The sequence below is a fragment of the Nilaparvata lugens genome, chromosome X (genome assembly GCF_014356525.2).
Source record: "Nilaparvata lugens isolate BPH chromosome X, ASM1435652v1, whole genome shotgun sequence".
Lineage (NCBI taxonomy): Eukaryota > Metazoa > Arthropoda > Insecta > Hemiptera > Delphacidae > Nilaparvata > Nilaparvata lugens.
Window position 1 is genome coordinate 51,754,547 of NC_052518.1, and position 23,263 is coordinate 51,777,809.

The 23,263-nt window shown below is 35.3% G+C and overlaps 1 long non-coding RNA gene across 1 annotated transcript; it reads left to right on the forward strand.

Moving 5' to 3' along the window:
- Window positions 1–1,469: 1,469 nt before the first annotated feature.
- LOC120355043 lies at window positions 1,470–19,990 on the forward strand. Its single transcript, XR_005573382.1, has 3 exons — window positions 1,470–1,625; window positions 2,369–2,371; window positions 19,971–19,990. It is a non-coding gene; the product is annotated as an uncharacterized LOC120355043 (long non-coding RNA).
- The last annotated feature ends 3,273 nt before the right edge of the window (window positions 19,991–23,263 follow it).

The following is a 23,263-nucleotide window of genomic DNA, read 5'->3' on the forward strand; positions in this document are numbered from 1 at the left end:
CAGAGTCCTCTTATATTTCACTTCCCCGTCATCAGTCACCCATTTGAAAGCAGAAAACTTTGCTTGCACTCTCTGTATGTTCATCCTAAATGATTGCGAGTCACAGAGAAACTGTTTCAATCATCACTGTCTTTCTCAGGTAAAGCATATCTTGGTAGAACTCAACCAATCAGGTAACTTTTTTGACTGGGAATCCCAAAATTGATCTTTTTAGTAACGGACATGTCACTTGTCACATCTACTCACCTCCACCTCTTTTATTTGAAAACCAGCAATAGACTGTTGAGACAATTGAGCCTATCTTTTCATATTCCCTCAAAATTACCTGATTGTTATAAGCTAATATTTTAGTATGTGCTTCCCTAACATAGAAATACCCTTTTCTTGGAATATGGGGTTGTAGAGGCATATTTATATAGGATAGAAGTAGAGTAAGATTGTGGGGATTGACACACTTTTTTGCTCGAAATCCCCTCCCCCCTCTCCCCCTCGTCCATCCCTCCTCCCCTTCCCCCCGCCTGTAGGGTGGGGGTGTTCTAAAAATAGATTTCCCCTTCCCCCTGCCCAGTGGAGGTGAGGGGGATGAAAAAAGAGAGAGAGATATATCTTTCTCTCTCTCTCTTTCTAAAAATAGATTTCCCCTTCCCACTGACCAGTGGAGGTGAGGGGGATGAAAAGAGAGAGAGATATATCTTTCTCTCTCTCTCTCTTTCTAAAAATAGATTTCCCCTTCCCCCTGCCCAGTGGAGGTGAGGGGGATGAAAAGAGAGAGAGATATCTCTGTAATGTGCAATGGGTCTTACTAGACCTAGCACTCAATAAAAATCAAATCAAATCAAATCAAATCTCTCCTTGCCCAGGTGAGGGAAAAAAAATTTCCCTTTTAGGAGGAAAAATTCCCTCTCTATAGTGACAGATTGAAGTGAATCCATATTTCTACATCTAATGCTATACTGACAGATTGAGGTGAATGCTAGATAAGGGAAAAAAATCTCTTTGAGAAATTCCCTTGGTGTCAGATTAAAGTGAATCCATATTTCTACATCTAATGCTATACTGACAGATTGAAGTGAATCTCTCTCTCTCACTGACAGATTGAAGTGAGAAATTCTCTCCCAGTATAGATGAGGGGGAAAAATTCCCTTGCTGACAGATTAAAGTGAATCCATATTACTCTATACTAGCGAATCCAGAGTGAGGTCAATGACTCTCTCTCTCTACATCTAATTGAATTGGGAAATTCTCTCGCATCTAATGCTATAAATCTCTACAATGATCTAAGTTCTTTTACATTTTTTATCTGCAATATCGTACAAGCATTTCCAAAGTTCATCGGAATTTTTAACAACAGATAATGACGAATCATTTGTACAATCATAATGTAGATGTCCGCTGTCTAGAATATTGAGCAGTTCGAAAATCTCAGATAAAATCGAAAAGTGTACATTTTCTGTTTTTGTTAACGGTAAATCAACATCTTGACATCCTGTTGAAAATTTAATATTCTTCGCAATTGAATCAAATTCATTAAATGAAATTGACATCAAGAGACGAGTTAATTTTTTGAATTTTGAAAAACCATAACACTGCATCTCGCAGATGTTTGACGTGTCTCGAATGAGGGGGTTAATCTCGCACGTGTTATAGGGGCTCGTGTCTGTATAAAAAAGATCACCCCACACGTGTTGTCTGGTCTAGCTCTAAGCAGCAATTAAACTAAAAAACGTGAATGGGATATTGGAATGAAAAATCATTTGAAGGCAGAAAACGTTTATTTACACATTTTGACACAACTATTCATAATTTCATCTTCAATTCTAATTAGCTTATCTATACACAAATTATGAGGACGATAATAACATAGATAGTCTCTTATATCATTTAAATTAACCGTGCTTAGAAAAATGTCTTTCAATTGCTTCGCCAAACTATAATTTTCAGGAGTTGATTTCCTAATTGCACTTTCACACTCATCGTACCAATCAATACAGTTTTTTAACCTCACTTCCAATTCGTTGTCAGCAGCCAACCACTTTCTCGGATCCATGTTGTTGAGCAAATGAAGAAAACTAAGTATATGCAGGAACTATTATAGAGTAATTAAGTGGTCTTTCTTCATTAATTGACGATAGACAACATGTACGTGCTTTATGCAGTCTCAATGCATGCAGGCAATAAACACATTGTAGATCCTTTCCGTTGTAGAAGAATCCATAACGAGCAAAGTTTCTTTTCTGTGAATTCATGTACATCGGAGCCATTTTCATACTTTGCATTCGATTGTTTTCGCACAAGAAATTATTTGTTTGATACATATTTTTAAACAACAAAGAATTATAATGTTGGGCAGAGAATAAAGCACAGCGAGAATGTGGTCTATTTTTATGAATGTTGCACGCAGCATAACACCATGAACTAGTGAAAAAGCTGAAATCAGGTTTTGGAAAATCCTCTGGTATACATTGAACGTTGCTATGCAATCTTCTTAAAAACTTTGCTTTCTCAGTTCCTTTTGTGAAAATTTTCTCATAAGCTGCAAGGTAATCACGTATTAATGACTCACTGTATTCTAAATCTCCATCTTCCCATTTTATTTTATGATAGTGACGTTCTAGCCATGTTACATCGTTATACAATTTTGCACTCAATTCTGTCTTTGCAAATGGTGATTTGAAATGGAACACAATATAATTATTAAACTGATCAATTATGGCAAGTTCTTTCACAATAATTTGATTACAATCTTGTTTAAACCAGTGAAGATCAACCGTAGCAATTTTCGCACTCGCTTCCTTGTGCACTTCTTTCTCTTCGCCGACCTCGTTGAATCCTTCGTCTCTCCCCTCCTCTTCTCATTTCTCCTCCTCCACCTGCAGCGGCTTCGGTGTGCCCTCGAATCCTTCGTCTCTCCCCTCCTCTTCTCGTTTCTCCTACTCCTCCACCTCCAGCGGCTTCAGTGTACTGCACCTTGCTTCATAATAGAAACTATCAAGATCGCACTGAATACCAATAGAGCGAGTTTGTGGCTTGTCCAAAATATCAGAACACAAAGAATAGGACATGTTGCCTGTTCAAAGGTGAAACTGATAATGAACTAGATTGACCAGAATGCACACCTTATATAGGCGGCGCGCTCTATCAATAAAATTACTGAACTTCTTTCACCATGCTCGTGAGAGGTGTGTATTCCATCACACGATCGCTAATTAAAATGCAATAGGTGGAAGTATTTGCAGGTACTGCACTTTTAAATTCCATTTCAATACGAACATCTGTCGATGATTTCAAATGACTTGGTTGGTGTGAACAATCTACAACAATCAGCGGTGTTGATTCACAAAACGTTTTAAAATCGATTTCTGTTCCGAGTTCGCTATTGATTGAATGATTATAATACGAGGGCGCGAAATCCAGGAACATCCGGTATAAAACTTCCTTCTTACCTAGCAGATTTTCATATGGATAATACTCACTGTTCAAATATACTTTAACATTGTAAATACTGCAGCTATCGAAATTAGATATCGATTTTTTAATTTTATTCTTACGATCAGTTTGAAATGCAATTATAACGTATTTTGGACTATCAAAACTCGATGTGGTACGAACTGCCCAAGAATGGTTAAGTGAATTTTGCAAATTTGGTAATTCACAAATTTCCCAATGGCGGAAACCTAATTTCAGTGGAGTGTCAGCATCAAGCAGTCTCAAAAATTTCAGTCTTACATGATCTTCTAAAGTTATGTAGGGCATTCTCCATTGCAGTTTTGTAATTTTCACACTAACGCTTGTTCCACTTTGAGACTCAACACAATTTAGATCTGTCGGTGACCTCAATAAGACGAGTTCCTGTTTCAAATTTAAAATTATTCTTTGAAAATCTTCAAAAAACGGGAGGATTAATTTCAGCGGAACACAGAAAGTGAATGTATTATCCGTTAGCTCATATCCTGCTCTGTCAAAACCAGCCAAGTGATATGTGTTTTTATCGAGAGTATTTTTCACCAATATAGCTTTAATTGTGGATGTTAATCCAATCAATCTTGATTTAGAAATTTGCTGACCTGCTAATTCATATCGTATTTCGTCAAAAAGGTTACCGATTACGTTACTGCTTAATTTATAGTCTGCTGCAACTGGTGCATCGGCTGGGTCTGTTCCCGGTTTTGTACAGCTAACTGTTCCCTCAATCAATATGAATGATTTACAAGGTAAAGAATAGACATCTAAAGAATTTATGCCAATACGTGCCTCGTCAGAGTTTTTTATTTCCTGTCCCGAATAAACTGTATGAGTGTGAAATTGGAATTTAGTAATATCATTATAAAACTGAAGGTCTGTCTCCACATCCAGAATTTCACTAATTGCCGCTCCCCCTCCTAACATGTCGCCAATCAACTATAAAACCCAACTTTTCTAATATTCTCGCGCTTTTAGCCGACAAAGCACGTTTGTTTTTAGGTGTTATCGCTATCGCGTTCCTTTCTCTAATGACTTGATTGGTCTTATTCGAACGTGGGTTGAAAATAAGATAACCCATTACTTTTCACGTATTTGCAACCTAATTGTAATTGTATCTCCGCGGAAATCAAGAAACGATCCGTTCTGGTCCGTTACCTTTACATTAATAGTTTAAATTCGATGTGTATTCAAAGGTACATAAATAATCGGTGATGGTACTTCGTTTATTAAATAACCGCTAGGAACCTTTGGTAAAAATTCGTAGATTATATGTTTTTGTTCTCCCTCAGAGTAACTGCCGCAAGCTAAATTACACTCAACTACAATACTGTCAACGCTTGTTATGTTAACCAAATGTTTGGAATAATGCCATTTATTTGGCTGCAAAACAACATTATCAAAACCAAGTATCTTAGCAATCGAATCAGAACGTGTTAAATCAATGGGTTTATCAGAATGAATTTCAATCTTCATAGTATTTACGTTTGCACATATAATAAGTTTATTCTTCTTGCCATCAATATTCAATTTATTCTTTAAAGATTTTATAATATCCTCAACTTCATATGCACCAGTATCCAACTCGATTAATCTATCACCATATTTGAAGCTGGAATTTGTTCCTTTGTTAATGTTTGCAATACTATTGTAACTGGAAAAATTAATCAATCCAATTTCCCATTCATGATTTTTATCCAATTCTATAATTTCTTGTAAATGTTCATAGAGATCACTTGTGTTAGATTGTAATGTAATAACCACCATCTTGTGTGTTCACCACAAACACTTAATTACAACTGATTTGCAAGAAACAATAATGTAAGATGACCACAAAAATCGCTATTTAATGGTTGCATATGCTCTACATTATAAAATATATTTACTCCATTTTCTTTTTTCCAATATTTGTCCAATTCGTATGGAGGTTGTAAATTTCCAATTGGATCAAAATACCAAACATTAGAACCAACTTTCTTATATGCTACCCAATGTGTCCCATCCTCGCTTTCCCTTGCTAAATTCACAATGGCATTCTCGTTTTTTAGAATTTTTTTGGGTAATGCATCTAGCATATATATGCCTCTTAGCTAAATCTGTAATAATTTCGACCAATCAATCAAATCATAATTACTCAATTCTCCTTCAATATTCATGCCTTCTTCTTCTTCTTCCTACTCTTCTTTGTTGTTCTACGTTTCTCAACTTGAGGGAATAAACTCACTCCATATGATGATGGGGGTAGGGGTGGAACTCTCCCCCCACTAATACTAGGAAAAGGCTTCAAAAAATATCCTTTTCCTGCAATATGCTTTTTCAACTGAGCTATAGCTTTGCGTCTAATTTCGTTAGTATAACTTCTCCTCTCATTCTTCTTCTTCTTCTTCTTTCTCAAAGTCCCACCAAACGCCGCTTTAGCTTTCATAACGTTTGTAACAAGATAGCTAAGTGCTTTCTCGGCAAGGGGTGTTTGTGGATTTTTGAAAATGTCCCATGCAACGTTTGCTAGAGCTCTGTCGGCTACCGCCCGAGTTTTATTATTGCTATTTTGAGTATAGGCTATATCATGTATCTTGCAAGCTCTATCTAACGAATTTATACCTTGATCACCTCTCTTTAACCTTTCATTAACCTTCGTGCCCGGTCCGCAGTACTCGTATCCCAGAATATGATATTCTTCCCCCAGGTTATCAATTACCTTATTTAAAATAGTTGATGTCACATTACCTGCCAAACCTGACACACCTTTAAAAACTCTTGCTGCTGAACTCAAGATTCCTCTACCCCGTTTCCTCGAACTCTGCTTTTTTCTCCTACATACCATTTTTCATTACCTTTCAACTCAATGGTTGAACATTAACTGAGGTTATGGTACACCAACTTGAATTGGTTTAATTTTCAATCGAGTTGGAAATGAATTCATATTTCTACATCTAATGCTATACTGACAGATTGAAGTGAATCCATATTGCTATGATACATTGCTTGAATGATAAGAATATTATTTCAAATCTGAAAGGTGAATGTGATTTGAAAAGGGGAGAAATGATGCTGCGCCACCCACATCTGTAGGAGCACGTGCGAACACGAGAAGGAGGGAGCGAGAAGCCGCCACCGCTTGCCTGCACGGCTGTGTGTGTGTGTGTGTGTGTGTGTGTGTGTGTGTGGTGTGTGTGTGTGTGTGTGTGTGTGTAGCGGAAAAGACTAGTGAGCATGCTCACAACAAACTATAAAAGACGTGCTCACCTTATTTGAATTATCATTCACAACAGAGCAGCTGAAGCATTTCTTCTTCTTCTGTGTGTTTCTACTATTCATTACGAACTTATCAACAATGGCAACAACAGGTAAGAATTGAAAACAATTTTTATAGAAACAATATTTCAATTTTATTTTATCTATATTCACACATACATATTAACATGTAAAGCATGTTAATGCTCACCGACATAAATATTGTCAAATGCCAAATTTGCTAATTTTGCACTTGACAATATTTATGTCTGTTAAAAAAGCATTAACATGCTTCACAAAGAGACATAGAGATTTGCAATTTTTGTTGAAATGATCGATGTCTTTAGAGGTCAAACCGCGGCTATACCTCTCCGGCATGTATATGTCCGTCAGTCGTACAGATGTCAAATGTACTTTTAATATTACCTGGCGACCATGTTGGTTGGTAATCTGCCGTACCCCCACGATGGGGTACGGCGTGTCCTCCACCAACTGCCGGAGAGGCGTCCACGGTTTCTCAGTATGATTTATAATGGCAAGCAACTCCTCCGTCTCCACGTCCATTTCGTTCTCCGCTTCCTCCTCCTCCCACAAAAGAGGCGTTATGGAGCTGTCCTCTTCCGCCACACGTTTCTGTTGAAAAAATATTTCATTAGACTCTTATTTGTTTCAGGTTATAAAATCATACGAGAGAGGGAGAACTTGCTCAACAGATTCACTATTCAAAACTGAAAGTAAGTAATAACTCGGAAATTCTCCGATTACTTGAACTCAATTCAAATTGCTAGATAATTGACTCAAAAAATATTTCAGTTCATTACATGTTCATTTTTATCAACAATAATTTTGTTTCACACGAAATATTATGAACAGTTTATGCATGTGAATGCATTTTTCATAATTCAAATAACAATGTATTATTCGAATCAATATTTCAGTTCATTACATGTTCATTTTTATCAACAATAATTTTGTTTCACACAAAATATTATAAACAGTTTATGCATGTGAATGCATTTTTCATAATTCAAATAACAATGTATTATTCGAATCAATATTTCAGTTCATTACATGTTCATTTTTATCAACAATAATTTTGTTTCACACGAAATATTATAAACAGTTTATGCATGTGAATGCATTTTTCATAATTCAAATAACAATGTATTATTCGAATCAATATTCAGTTCATTACATGTTCATTTTTATCAACAATAATTTTGTTTCACACGAAATATTATAAACAGTTTACGCATGTGAATGCATTTTTCATAATTCAAATAACAATGTATTATTCAATCAATATTTCAGTTCATTACATGTTCATTTTTATCAACAATAATTTTGTTTCACACGAATATTATAAACAGTTTATGCATTATTTGAATCAGTAATTTGATATAGTAAGTAATATAATTGAATTGTTTCATGCAACATATTCGAATTTATTATCGTATTAACATGTTTTGAATTTTTATCCAAATTTCAATGCAACCATCATGAGAATTTATCTGTGTTCGAATTGTTTTGATAGCACAATTTGATAGCTCAGTCTTTGCTCACAGTATAAGAATCAGTTATGACTTGTAATGCACGCAAGAGATTTTATCCATTGGAAATTAGTTTTAAAAATTCGCATTTTATAAAGATTTTGTGCACATTACATGTTAATACAATAATAATAATAATAATATTTGTTGAAACTAACCTTTGATTGAGTGAGCACCTCATCCTCCTCTTCGCCGCTAACTTCGGGCTCCTCGAAGGTTAGTTTCCTCTTGGCCTGCCTCTGCCTGATGTTGTTTGACAGCGTTGTCAGCACCGCACGCCGCGGCGCCCAGGTAGCCGCTGTAGATTGCGGCAGAGGACTGTCCGGAATCACGATCTCCTCACCCCTCTCTCGTTGAACGAAGATTCCCCGTCTCTTCAGGGGTGAGGCGGAGGAGGAGGCAGGGGAGGCAGCGGAGGCGGCAGCGGAGGCGGCAGCGGAGGCGGCAGCGGAGGCGGCAGCGGCAGCGGAAGAGGCGGCGCAGGACTCGGCAGCTTTGCGCTGCCAGTGGTTGAGCGGGGGTGGGCTATCCGGCAGGATAAAGGATGGAGAACTCATCTTGATGCGTGAAGTCTCTGATGTCTCTGATGTAAATGATAATTTTCCTCTCATCGCTTGTGTTTATATAGCATATGTTTCTCTCTCTGTTCCAGGCACGTGAGAGCGAGAGCGTGCTACAAGGCGAAAAAAATTCGAATTTCTCCCCCAACAACACGTGCTCCCAGATCGTTATCAGATTGTAAGTATCCCACACATGATCATTTTTCAAATAGCATCCATGTGTTAGAAGACGAAAAAAAAAATCTCATCTAGAACTCAGCATGAGACTTCACCTGCTAGAAGCTTAAATCCCCATGTCAACTCACTCTATTTCTAATAAATATTTCAGCCCATAGAGGAATAGCATTCTCGATTCAGTTATTAAATATTTCATTGTTTTCACAGCATTTCAACATACAGGAATAGCATTTCTCGATTGATTTCAGTTTATTTCATTGTTTTCACAGCATTTCAAGATAGAAGATTAGCATTCTCGAATGATTTCAGTTCATTTCATTGTTTTTCACAGCATTTTCTCACCTCACAACTCGGTTTGCGGTCTCATAACCAGTCGTGCTCTCATGAGGGAAACATACCTGCATCGAGAGAAGCATATGCGAGGAGCTAACTAAGCTGAGACGATACCTGAGCTGAGACAACCACAGTCGAGGAGCTAGCTGAGCTGAGAGAAGCATAGCCGAGGAGATTCATGCAGCATCAACCAGTACATGTAAGTTCATTTTTACTTTAATTTCATCCTTCGAGGACAATTTTTTTGTCCTCGAGGACAATTTTTGTCCTCCGAGGACAATATTGTCCTCCGAGCACAGTTTTTGTCCTCGGAGGAGAAAAAACCTTCTACAATATGGTATATCCGGAACATCCAAGCCCCACTCTTCTTTCTCACTCTCTTCATATAAACAAAACGGTAAATGTATTACTTTTTCAAATGGATTTTGCATAATATATTTGCAATAGACACATTGCAGATAGTGATTTTTATGTAAGAAATAACCATTTCTCGCAAAATACTCTGCTTTATTGGATAATGATGTGCTCCGATTGGAAACTGTGACACAGTGCTCTGATTGGAAACTGTGCTCCGAGGACAAAAAATTGCCCACCGAGGACAATTTTCCTCTTCTCCGAGGACAAAAATTGTCCTCCGTTCTCCTCCTTTGTCCTCCTCCTCTGTCCTCCTCCTCCACTCGTTTAGCAGGAAAGAAAAAATGAGAGAGGAATGCGGAGAAGGGGTGAGAGCTCAATGTCAACACTCAATGTCACAATAATTTTCTTTATTTTTAAATTATTATACATACATCAAACCATATCTATGCACGAATCAAATACAGAAAGTAACTCTTTCCTTATTCCTACTGGGTGTATATTTGAAAACATCTAGCTTGATTCTAATTTTATAATTCAAATCTATGTTTGGCTTTTCAAATTCTTCCTCTAACCAATAGTTTGAGACATACAATGCTTCCACATTTTCAAACTGTAGGATATACCGAGTATTGTTTCTATTGTACACTTCTTTTATTGCAATAATTATCAACTCTATACCTTCTGGTAACTCTTCTAATCTTTTGCACTGTCCTACTTTCACTTTCCCTTTAATTTCCAGCATTGTGATGTTATTATACTGCTCCACTTCTTTTTGTGTGAAGGGAGTGTCTTCCAAGTTTTTCCAAACATCTGACAGAAACTTAACTGATTCTATTCTAGGAAATGTATGTCCATTATAGCTTGTCATACCATTGACTGTAATTACACAAATTTTCTCTTCCCTTGGTAGACAAATAATTTCTTTTTTGTCAGTGTAAGGGATTACAAAATAACCCTCTTTCTTGAGAGTTTCGATAGCTTTGTATGCATTAATAAAAACATTTTTATGGCACCCCTTTACAAAGTAAACGTTTTTCAAACCATCTTTCTCCCCTAGTACACCTACATATGGGAATTTCCCAGTATTATTCACAGTAAATGCAGTCACATTGTACACTCCACTTTGATCAAAATTTTGCCAACGTGAATGGAAATATGGCTCAAGTTCCTCTCTCAAATTTTCTATTTCTTCCTCAAATTCTTCTACCTGCTTATGCTGTTCCCTAAATGACTGTGTGGCTTCAAAAAACTCAATTTTCCTCCGTTTTAGATCAATTTCATTCAGTTCTAGCTTACGCTTCTTGGATGATAGCAGTCTGATAGGAGACAAGGGTTGTATCTCTTTAACAGAGTATGGAGGAAGCTTACAAGTTATGTTTGCCCGTTTTCTTAAGACTTGTGGTATCAAGTTACCTGTTGCTACAAGCCCCAACTCATCTAGGTCAACAACTTTGGATATGGTAGAGAAAACTGTGGTTGACTTGGAGAAATATGTCTCACCGCTCTTAATATAACACTTTTGTGAGAAACTGATATTATTTTTGTTTGATGGATCCTCAAAAATCTCTACATAATTTATAGGTAGTAAATTGAAGCTGAATGCAGAAATAACATAAGATATTATTCTATTTCTATGTTGTGGGTCAGTGGGAAGCTTTACTTGTACTCCAGTCAATTTCTTGGTATTGCTATTACCCCAGTAAACATACTGTAGAAGATCATTATAGACCAAACAACAACTATTTTTCAAATTATCTGTCAGTTTTCTCCACATTTTAGCCAAGGACACAGAATAAATTGGAGCATTTTGGAAATAATTTCTACTATCATTCAAGAGTGACAAGCTATCTTGAATAGGGTCAAAGGTTTTGCTATTGGCTCTATTTGTTAAACTATAGTTACAGATTGTAGCTTCCAAACGTGTAATACCATGCATTTTACCTGTAGGAGAGGTGAAAGTTTTCCCTAATCTTGAATCTGCACACTCAATAAAGTCTACAATATGGTTACCTAACTGCTTATTTACACCAGAGCTTGTTATTTCACATACAAACTTATTATAAATTTTCACCCTCGCATTACTATTAACCCAACTCAAACAATCAATCCCAACAGTTTCATTGTTATCTGCTATCACATTATAGTCTTCTTTATATTCTCCTTGGAAACAAAAACGATGATTTGTAGTTAGAAAATCACACATTCTATTCTTGTTGAATATTCCACCAAAGTCCTGTGTTATGCCCAAGTCCAGAAGATAGAAGTGCTCTTTCCTCAGCTGGTGCAATAATCTCGGTAGTTCCTCTATCAATGTAGCAATTGGCACATCTGCAAGCTCTACTTTGTATGGTATCCCCACAGGATTGTAGTACTTCTGCTGCACTTCTCTATAGTTGTCCTCCCCAAGCAGTTGTAGAATTTTTTGAGACATATCACTTCCACTGTCCAATAGGTAAGCCAGCTTTGCTTTGACTGCATGTTTAGCTGACACCATATTAGAGAATTTGCCTCTTAAATATAAGTTGTATGCAGCACATATATCCTTTTTTAGAACAAAACATGTCTTATCCATTGCCTCACAATCATCCAAAGCACAGATTTTCACAAGCATCATATTGTCACAAAAAGGTTCTGTAATAGCCACAAGATTTGAGTCATCCTGCACAAACAGTTCTTCCCCAGCAGTGTAATCAATATTTCCAATGTCTGTCACAAGGTTGTCATCACACAAGTTTTCTGATAGAAGCCACAAACCAAACCGCTCATTGCTAGGCTTGATTTTATTACCACGGAGCATAGGTACATTAAACACCTTAGAAGTATCCATGTTTATTGCACCGTTGACACTACCGAACTGAACGAATGCAGATCAATGCAGTGGTATTTATAGTAAGATAGTTGAGAAATAAGGTCATACAGAATTATTGAAACAAGATTTGTGGCTAAATATGATTCTGTTTCTTTAGAAAAAATGGCGAGAATACAAAGTTATCGTTGTTAACTAACTGAACTATTGGAGACGCATCAGCAATTATTGGACCAGTTAGCAGAAAAAGGATGGACGAATATGAAATATCTAACATTTGTGAGAGACTATGAAAAATTAGGAGTTTGGCATAGTGATAACTATAATCATATTTCAGTTTGTGATTTATACGGTACATCATATGATGCTTACAGGGAAAAAGATTGCCCCGATTCATGTAGATGTGTGTGTGCACATCTTAAAGAGTCTATCGATAAAATTAAAAAATGTATAACAGAAAAAAATAAACATTTAACAAAAGAACAATTAAATGAACTTATCTGGAATTTTTTATTTATTTGTTCAGATGAGACTGGGCTAGAACAAGATTGATAGCATATTATGTTTAATTTCAGATTGGAGATGGATTCAATTTCATTTGATAAGAACTATTTTTCGAATAAAATCGATGAAAAATATAGATGTTGTTATTTCGAACTTATTGAGAAAACAATATTAGAATTGAATAATTTCGGAAAAGAAGGACTAACGTTTGAGGAATATTTAACATTTATAAAACCTGGTAAAAGTGAAGAACAGAAGTCAGAACATATAAGCGTATGTTATATTATAAATAAGAATATAGTTGATAGACATCGAAGATGTGAATTAAAGGAAATTCCTGAATTTTGCTATTGTAATTCATTAGGTTGGTTGAATATTCAAATGTATTATTTCATTGATGATAGGTTAACAGATAAAAACATTGATAGTGTAAGATTTACATTTGAAATTATGAAAATGTGTGGCGAATCAGCAATGTTGTACAAACTATAACTTTAACTTTTTTACAAAAATTATGATGAACTCGTTAATTGAGGAGAGAATAAAACTATTAAATACTAAAAGCTTTGAATGTGAAAATTAATTGTAATACTTGTAGAGGTTTAAGGAATAAATGTATTAGTTGTAAGTTACGAATAAATGCAAAATTATTATAACTATTGACAAAAAATAAATGCTGTGTAATGTTTCTCATTCTATGTTGATTTATTGAATTAAACCAAGCTACTCTAGTTGTAAAGCTATATGTAAGTTAGAATAATATATGAAGGTCGGTTTAGTCTGATTAAGTATGTACACATATAAAATTGATTGAACAGTAGTAAGGAAGTCTTCATACTAACAATTGCTCAGTATGTCCCCTGACAATCATCTGACACCACTGATTTGACTATATCATGAATATTATTAGATCTAAGTTAGCTTTAGAGCTTCATAGCATGCCGCGTGTGAACTATCCCACTCGCAAATATGAGTTGAAAAGTGAAAAAGACTTGCTTCAAGCCGATCTCATTGAGATGACGAGTTTATCACGTTTTAATAAGGGTTACAAATATATCTTAGCTGTTATTAATTGTTTTACAAAATTTGCATATTGTGTACCATTAAAAGACAAGGGAAGCCAATCTGTATTTAACGCTCTCGAACCAATTATTTCTAAAAATAAGGGAGTTAAGCTGTTCCAAACAGATCAGGGAACAGAATTCTTTAATTCAAAAGTTAAAGCATTATTAGATAGATATAGTATTAATCATTATCATGTTTTTAGTGATAAGAAAGCCTCCATAGTTGAAAGGTTCAATAGAACACTTAAAGCAAAAATTTATAGATATTTAACTGAACATGGAACCAAAAACTGGATATCGCAACTAGACAGTTTAGTTCGTGATTATAATGCAACAATGCATTCATCCATTAGAATGAAACCTAAAGATGTGGGGAAAAAAGATCGTAATCATGTTTTAATGTCATTGAATTCTGCATTCAATAGACGATATAAATTGAAAAATTCAAAACCGAAATTTAAGCTAGGAGATGTTGTACGAATCTCAAAGAAAAGGGTTCTTTTCGATAAATCTTATAACATAAACTGGAGCGCAGAGTATTTTGTAATTCATTCTATATTTCCTTCTCAACCTGTAACGTATAGCTTGCGAGATCTAAACGGAGAAGTAATTAGTGGTAGGTTTTATGCAGAAGAAATTAAAAAAACACAATTAAATGAATCGGAGAGACAAGTGTATTTGATTGAAAAAATATTAAAACGTGATAAAAAAGGATTGTTAGTGAAATGGATTGGGTTTTCAACGCCTAGTTATATTAGTAAGGATCAACTATTAGATGAAAAATAATTTTTTGTAAATATCATGTAAATTTATTGTAAATAATCTATTGTAAATATCATGTACATTTATTGTAAATAATCTATTGCAAATACATTCCATTCAGAGTAAATATGACAAAGATTTGGTGTAAATATAATACGTCTCTATCAAAAAATGCTTCTCAGTTTCATTTTAATCTGAAGTTTTATTTGCTAAGGCTTAGATAAGGGGGAACACATGCGTTCTCGTGAAGAGGGTGCGGGAGAGAGAGGGGGAATTGAAGTGAGAAACTTCTATCAGTGCACCACTGTGAAAGGGGAGAGCGAGAACCTGTCGCTTGCATCCCGATGTGATAAGCTATACACAGCCATGTGGTGTCTAGCGCACAACCTCCTCCTTGATAACTTACGAAAAATGATTAGTTCCTTATCAGATCACATGCTGTACACGTGACTAACATGAGTAATATCCCGATAGTAAATTTCGACAATGTTATAAGAGAGAAAGAAATGCCAACATGGTGTAAAAATGGTAAGTTATTACCACATAATGCAAGGATCCTTATAATAGGCTCTTCAGGTTGTGGCAAGACCAATTTACTATTTAATTTAATTTTTTCAAAGAATGGGTTGAGATTTAAAACTATATACTTGCACACGAAGAGCGAGTATCAAGATAAGTACTTGTTTTTGAGAAAAGTCTTTTCAAAAATGAAGGGTATTGAATTTCATATAAACAGCAATTCGGAATCTATAGTTCACCCCAACAAAATTCAACAATTTTCTCTTGTCATTTTCGATGACTTCCAACTTAATCACGTACCTCAAATAAGAGAATATTTTACCATGGGTCGACATCATAATATTGACACAGCATATTTAATTCAGAGTTATGGAGCTACACAGAAACATTTCACTAGGGACAACGCAAATATGATTATAATCTTCAAGGTAGATTTATTGAGTCTGAAATTAATTCACAGAGATCATGTTGGAGCAGATATTTCTTATAAAGATTTCGTTAAACTTTGTCATACAGTTTGGAATCGTAAACCTCATAATTTTCTAAGTATTATGACCGAGTGTGGAATTAATAGCGGCAAGTACCAAGATTCGCTCGATACGTTTCTTACCATTCAGTAGAGATTAATTCTTTGTGCAGTCATGTTGTCTAAAACACGCAGCAGGAAGCTGAATAGAAAGAACGTTGGTTTAATCGAAAAGATTAAGAAATTGAGAAAAGTAATTAGAGAGAAGCATAAAAGCTTAGTCAATTTTGAAAAGCGATTGGAGGAATATAATAGGAAAATGCTCTCCCCGTTGATAGAGCCCATAATTGAACTGGGAAAAAACAAATTCTCACACTCTGGTGTAAAACCAAAAAAGGAAGAAGTAAAAGAGGAACAAGAGAGTATGGATATTGATGATAATGAGGAGGGGGATGAACAGAGTTATGAGAGTTCAACAGACAATTTTTTAAGCTCGACTAAATTTGAAAACAGTTTACTTGGTTCTAGCAGAAACGATGATGTGCTGTCACAATATCTAAAAACGTTTCATGCGGAAAAAGTGAATAATTCAATCAGTTATGGAATTTCATATAATTCTAAAGATGACGTGTATTATATTGGAAATCAGCAAGTAATATTCGATAACGGTTATATAGATATTGATAGTGAAAGATTCCGTTTAACACATGGTCTACTTGAGTTATTATTCAGCGCGAGACCAAACTCAAATCTTTATAATCAGAGAGATCTGGATAAGTATAAAAAAATCTTAACACTTACAGGTATACATTTAGATTGAAGAGGCTATGTTAAACGAAATCAGGGAATTAAATCGCAAATGATTCAAAAGTTATTTCCCAGTAAAAAAATTAGTAAAAAGAAGGGTTGGGGTTTATTGAAATTTGCAAAAAATAATTCTCATGATAGAATTTATCAATACTTTGATAATTTTGACGAATTAGTGGAAAGATTAAATTTACTCTATTCCTCAAAAGCTAGTGGGAACAGTGGGCATGATGTGGAGATCGCGTCTATAATTGAAGAGCTAAAAGAAGCAAAATTAATTGTTTAGTGTCACGATGACTCTACATCGATTCGGACGAATTGATACGGGTAGTGCTAGCGGAGCTCTTGCTAATCTTACGTGTGATATTGACTCGATAACACAGAAAATAATCGAATCGATAAATCAACAAGGAATCAGCGAAGCTGTGAAATTTTATTTAGATTCGCAAATAACCAAACTCGTTTCGGAAAATACAAAGAATATTGGAGTGAGCATAATTGAAAGAGAACATATTCTAAGTACATTACAAAATTTCAGTGCTAATATCGATAAAGCTATTGGAGAGAGAACTCAAACTCTAGAGAGTGCATTAGGAGAAGTGAAAACTTCAACAGACAGCTTTTCATCTCAGTTGCTCAGTATTAACAACGATAAAGTTGATAAGGCTTATTTAGATAAAAAATTAAAAGCCGTATCAGATAAAATTAAGAATTTGGAGGTGCTGGACAGAAACTATCTCAATACTAAATTGAAACAACTTAGTACAGAAATTTTTACTAAAGTAAATGAAACACAGCCATCGGCAATTGATAAGCAATATTTAGAATCTACTTTTCAGAAATTGGTTAGTTCTTCATTAACAAAGGAAGAGTTTGAAAAACGATTATCTGAAATGGCGAGTGCAATAAAAGCTAATATTATGGAGGGTATTGAGCAGTTTATTACAAAAGATGCTATTGCTATTCTAATTAATCAAATTGCAGAAAAGTATGCAACTAAAAATGATATTGGAGATTTTATTAAGAAAAACGAGATGGGAGTCGCTGTGAAAAGCGTTCGTGATGAAATAGCTGAGGCAATTAAAAATTCGGAAGAGGGTACTGTCATGAGACTGCAATGTTCGGCTCCATTCATTGACTACCTAAGTTTATTCATCCACAGAATCGCATTTGACATTGTATCAAAATATGCCGAGGTGTCTTTCCATATGAATTGGATTGAGGCAAAACAACATAACCTTACAGAAAATCAGGTAGTGCAAATTATTACAGAAAAAATGGATTTGGTCAAATATAAAGACTTTATATTGGGCCCGAAAACATAAAATCATGAGTTGTGTGAGAGAGAGTGAACGATATGTTGTTGCAGTCTAGACGAGTGTGATTGATTGTATAAACACTTGTGTGAGAGAGAGAAGTACAGACCTATAGTTTCAAATTTCAGTCTAGACATTTTTGAGTATATTGATAAATCTTCTAAAAGGATGTGTGAGAGAGTGATCATCTATAGTTTCAAATTTCAGTCTAGACATTTTTGAGTATATCAATAAATCTTCTAAAAGGATGTGTGAGAGAGTGAACTTTTAACACCTATAGTTTCAAATTTCACACCCTAGACATTTTTGAGTATATCGATAAATCTTCTAAAAGGATGTGTGAGAGAGTGAACTTTTAACATCTATAGTTTCAAATTTCACACCCTAGACATTTTTGAGTATATCAATAAATCTTCTAAAGGATGTGTGAGAGAGAGTGAAGTAGCTTTAATGACTAAACACTTGTCACATAAATCGATTTAGACATTTTTTCATGTAACGGTTTTCGGTGCAGGAGTTATCGAGCTTAGAAAGGGACCTCACAGGGAGCAGAGCAGATGTGACTAGATGAGGCACATGCGAGCGAATGCACGCGTCACTTTACTCTAAAAAGGTGAAGTGACAACATGATGTCTAACTATTTTGACTGCACAAGTTTCAACGAGTTGTCTGTAGAAGCAAATCCAGTAGTTGATTGGGGTTTTGAATTTTATGCCTATGATTGGTTTGTGGTAACAAAGGTAACATTTGCCGATAATGGTGAAATTCACCTTAAAATTATCGATATTGATAGTGAAGCCGACTTTAAACATACTATCAAGTTGCCGAAAGAATATTCAGTGGTTTTGAATGAGAATAACATCAGAAGTTTTAATTCTCGTTCATGGCAATTAAATGTGAGCGGAAATCATATCTTCTTAAGGCAGTTTCATGGTAACTATAGACGTTGAGTTCTGTCCCGAGTGAAATAGGTCTGAGAATGTGTAAGTATTTTTGGATATGCTAGCACATTCCAATTATACTTACATATTGTCGGAGAAATCACTTTAAAAAAAAAATGACTGCCATGTTTGTACAGCAAAAGAGCTCAATTTTTTACACATTCATAATCAGTTTGATTGAACTCTTGACTGTCAGTTGGAAAGCAAGCATAAATATGACCCATTATGGAACTTATACTAAATTCGCTAGTATAACATTCTTCCTTACTCGCCTTTCGTAATGCTGGTCAGAGAGAAACGTTTCACTTTAATCTGACAGTATAGGAACGGTCGATCAAAATGGAACTTGATCCTTATCTCCTTTACTCGCCTTTCGTAATAAAGAAGGGTGCGGGAAAGAGATGCCACGAGTAAAAGAAGGAGAAAGCAGATCCGTCTGCTGGTTGTGAGAAGCGAGGGGGGCCGTATCCTCCTCTCTCTCTCTCTTGAGCCCGTCATCGTAGTATATCATTAGAGCGAAATGGATTCACTTCAATCTGTCAGTATAGCATTAGATGTAGAAATATGAATTCACTTTAATCTAACACCAAGGGAATTTCTCAAAGTGAGTCTGGCATCGTAGTATAGCATTAGAGCGAAATGGATTCACTTCAATCTGTCAGTATAGCATTAGATGTAGAAATATGGATTCACTTCAATCTGTCAGTATAGCATTAGATGTAGAAATATGGATTCACTTTAATTTGACAGTAGAGAATTTTTCCCTCTCAAAGAGATTTTTTTCCCTCATCTAGCATTCACCTCAATCTGTCAGTATAGCATTAGATGTAGAAATATGGATTCACTTCAATCTGTCACTATAGAGAGGGAATTTTTCCTCCTAAAAGGGAAATTTTTTTTCCCTCACCTGGGGAAGGAGAGAGAGAGAGAGAGAGAGAGAGAGAGAGAGAGAGAGAGAGAGAGATATCTCTCTCTTTTCATCCCCCTCACCTCCACTGGGCAGGGGGAAGGGGAAATCTATTTTTAGAAAGAGAGAGAGATATATCTCTCTCTCTCTTTTCATCCCCCTCACCAACACTGGTCAAGGGGAAGGGGAAATCTATTTTTAGAAAGAGAGAGAAAGATATATCTCTCTTTTTTCAACCCCCTCACCTCCACTGGGCAGGGGGAAGGGGAAATCTATTTTTAGAAAGAGAGAGAAAGATATATCTCTCTCTTTTCAACCCCCTCACCACCACTGGGCAGGGGGAAGGGGAAATCTATTTTTAGAACACCCCCCAACCCTACAGGCGGGGGGAAGGGGAGGAGGGATGGTCGAGGGGGGAGAGGGGGGAGGGGATTTCGAGCAAAAAAGTGTGTCAATCCCCACAATCTTACTCTACTGATAGAATTCCTGGAAGATTAAATATGTGAACATGTTGTCCCATTATGGGAATGAGTAGAATACAAAAACTTTGAAAAGTTTAATTAAGTTGAACAGGGGCGCCATTTAGGGGTGGCAGGGGGGGCCAAGCTCCCCCTCAAGGATCAGATAAATAATGAAAATGTGGGTCTATCTACACAAATCCTTAGAGTCTCATAACGATTTAATACTTTTTTTAACAGCAGTAGTATAATTCCTTCTACAGTATCAACAATGTAGCAAAATTGCATTGAAAGTATGGATACGGGTACAGAGTAATAAAGAAATATTTTTCCTACAGTTACTTTGAAAAGTGGCGATTCCTGCACTGATTACAGAACGCAAAGAATCACTTTTCCGCTCTAGTGTGGGAATAGTTATTTGTGCAACTAGTGCATAAAGTGACAGTCTGCTGCACTGAAAGAAACGTTTACGCACGAGCCGTAAGCGAGTGCAGAATAATGGTTTCTTGAGTGCAGCAAACAAACTTTGTGCACGTATTTCACATTAAATTTTTCCCACAGTTACCATTGAATATGAAAAGTGGGTAATTATGGATAAAATTCCCTGAAATCCATCAAATGCTTTTCTGTGTAATTTTATTATTAATAAGAACCTTAATTTATTTAACATTGAATAATAATAATTAAATTATAATGATTAGTAATTCAATTGAAAATTTATCTGACTGCTTGAAGGGGGTTTATCTTATGTAAGCATTGAAATGACTATTATCAAGGCACATAATGGCAATGCAACGCCATTCTCCACTCCCATAATTATAACGTGGACCTCACTATACCACAGTCAGTGTTACCAACTTAATTTTTATTTCCCTGCACTGGTGCTTCATATAACCTAGTAACTATTTTGCATTGTCATGCTGCAAATCTGGAGTACGCAAAGTAATACTTTGCGCACAAGAGTGGAAAAGTGATTCTTTTTGGCCTGCAATCAGTGCAGAAATGGTCACTTTTCAAGGTATCTGTGGGAAAAAAAAATTCTGCACTCCAGATTTGCAATATGGCAACACAAAATAGTTGGTGGGTTATATGGAGGATTAGTGCACAAAAACAAAAATTAAGTTGGTAACAGTGACTGTGGTTAGATTTAGATAAGAATCATTTCAATGGCTACCCTACATTTATGATAAAATCCCAATCTAGAAATCCAAAACAAGAATAATGTTTATCTAAATCATAATTGAATAATAACTTCTCATCATTAAATAATAAATAATGTTTATTTTCTATTGACAGTAATAATTATTTCAACTCCAAGCAATGAGAAATGTAGCAAACACACATTTTGAAATTCAAATTTTCAGGTTAAATAATTACCATTCGAAATCCATGTCAATAAAATTAATAAAATAACATTAGAATATACTACAATAGGATATTTTCTGTTGTCTATGTTATTTTATAAATATTTTTTAGTTTACTCATAGTATTTTTCGGTAATTCTAGTTAATCATTATTCTAAATATCTGAATACTGTTTTTAGCTGGATGAAACGAAGTTGGGTAAGATTCTTCCCACTAGGTCGCGTGCTTGTCGGTTCAGCCATTTTGCAGTCATCCCAACCAGCTGTTGGTGTGTATTTTGAATGCAAATTTTTTGTTTTATCTGTATTTTTTCTGATTCTTGAATGAATAAAAATGAGAACTTTGGCTGAGAATTTTCAACTTCAATTGGATTATTAATTTTCAAATGAATTAAGGTTGTTATTAATAACAGCATCACACACACACACAAACATTCGATAGATTTCAGCCATCATTTTATCCATAATTACCCACTTTTCATATTCAATGGTAACTGTAGGAAAAATTTGATGTGAAATACGTGCACAAAGAAGCCATTCCATAAACGTTTCTTTCAGTGCAGCAAACTGGCACTTTGCGCACTAGTTGCACAAATAACTATTTCTCTGTGTTATAGTTTGAATACAGAATGGGTACACATATTGATCAGAGCACAATAAGTGAGTTATTGAATGAATTTCAATGTGAGAATTAACAAGTTGCAAGATGTCACAGTGAAAGCAAAAGAAAGGGCACAATCAGACAATCAAAAATGTATGTAAAGAGTTGTTGAGAACTATGGGAACAGCTTGATGTATCCTTAGCTTTCTAACTGAAAGTTATTTTCCAATTAGAATATGATCCCCAATGAAATTGTTGAAATTGTCATTGTAAAAGAAAAATTTATCTTTTTCCATGATTTTTAAGAGATCTGTTTCAGTATATTCCTACTTCAGGGCCTCTCTGTAGACCTATATTTCTAACAAATATTTCAGGATTGAATTTAATAACTATAATGTATATGTATGTATTGATACTTCAACCATATTTGTATAAAAGTGGAAAAAATGAAGCATATAATAACATCTTCAAATGTAACATTTATGGGGAAAAACTCCGGTCCCTCCATCCTTTGGGGGTATTCCTACCCCCCCCCCAATACCTCTCGGTTTTTGCCACCCCCTCCTTGGCAGTTTGGTGAAATGGCGCCACTGAAGTTGAATGAAATCAACTCCAATTATTGTATGGCAACATTACGATACTTATGAGCTCTACTTAGAAATGGATTGTGAAACAAGATGATTGTACTGGAATGTAATAAACTGTGATATTTTTATAATTATAAAAAAACAATTAAGCCATCCATTACAATCATTGAGAGGAAAAACAATGAGATGCTCATATTATCTTCTCAAATCTTAATACATTAACAATACACTACCAGTAATTCACAAGTATATACTGCTGTGGTCGATTTCAATAAACATTAAATGGGATAGTTGTTTTCTTCTTAATGTCTATACTTGAGCATTCTGTGAATTTCGAACAGAGCTCACTTTTACGGGGTTTTCTCAGATGATGCAGCAATCACTGAGGAATCTCCAACACAGATTTCAATAATCCAGGAGAGAGTCGTCTAAAATTAAAACTATTAGCGCAATATTGCTAAATAATTGATGATGAATAATCTATCCTGTTCT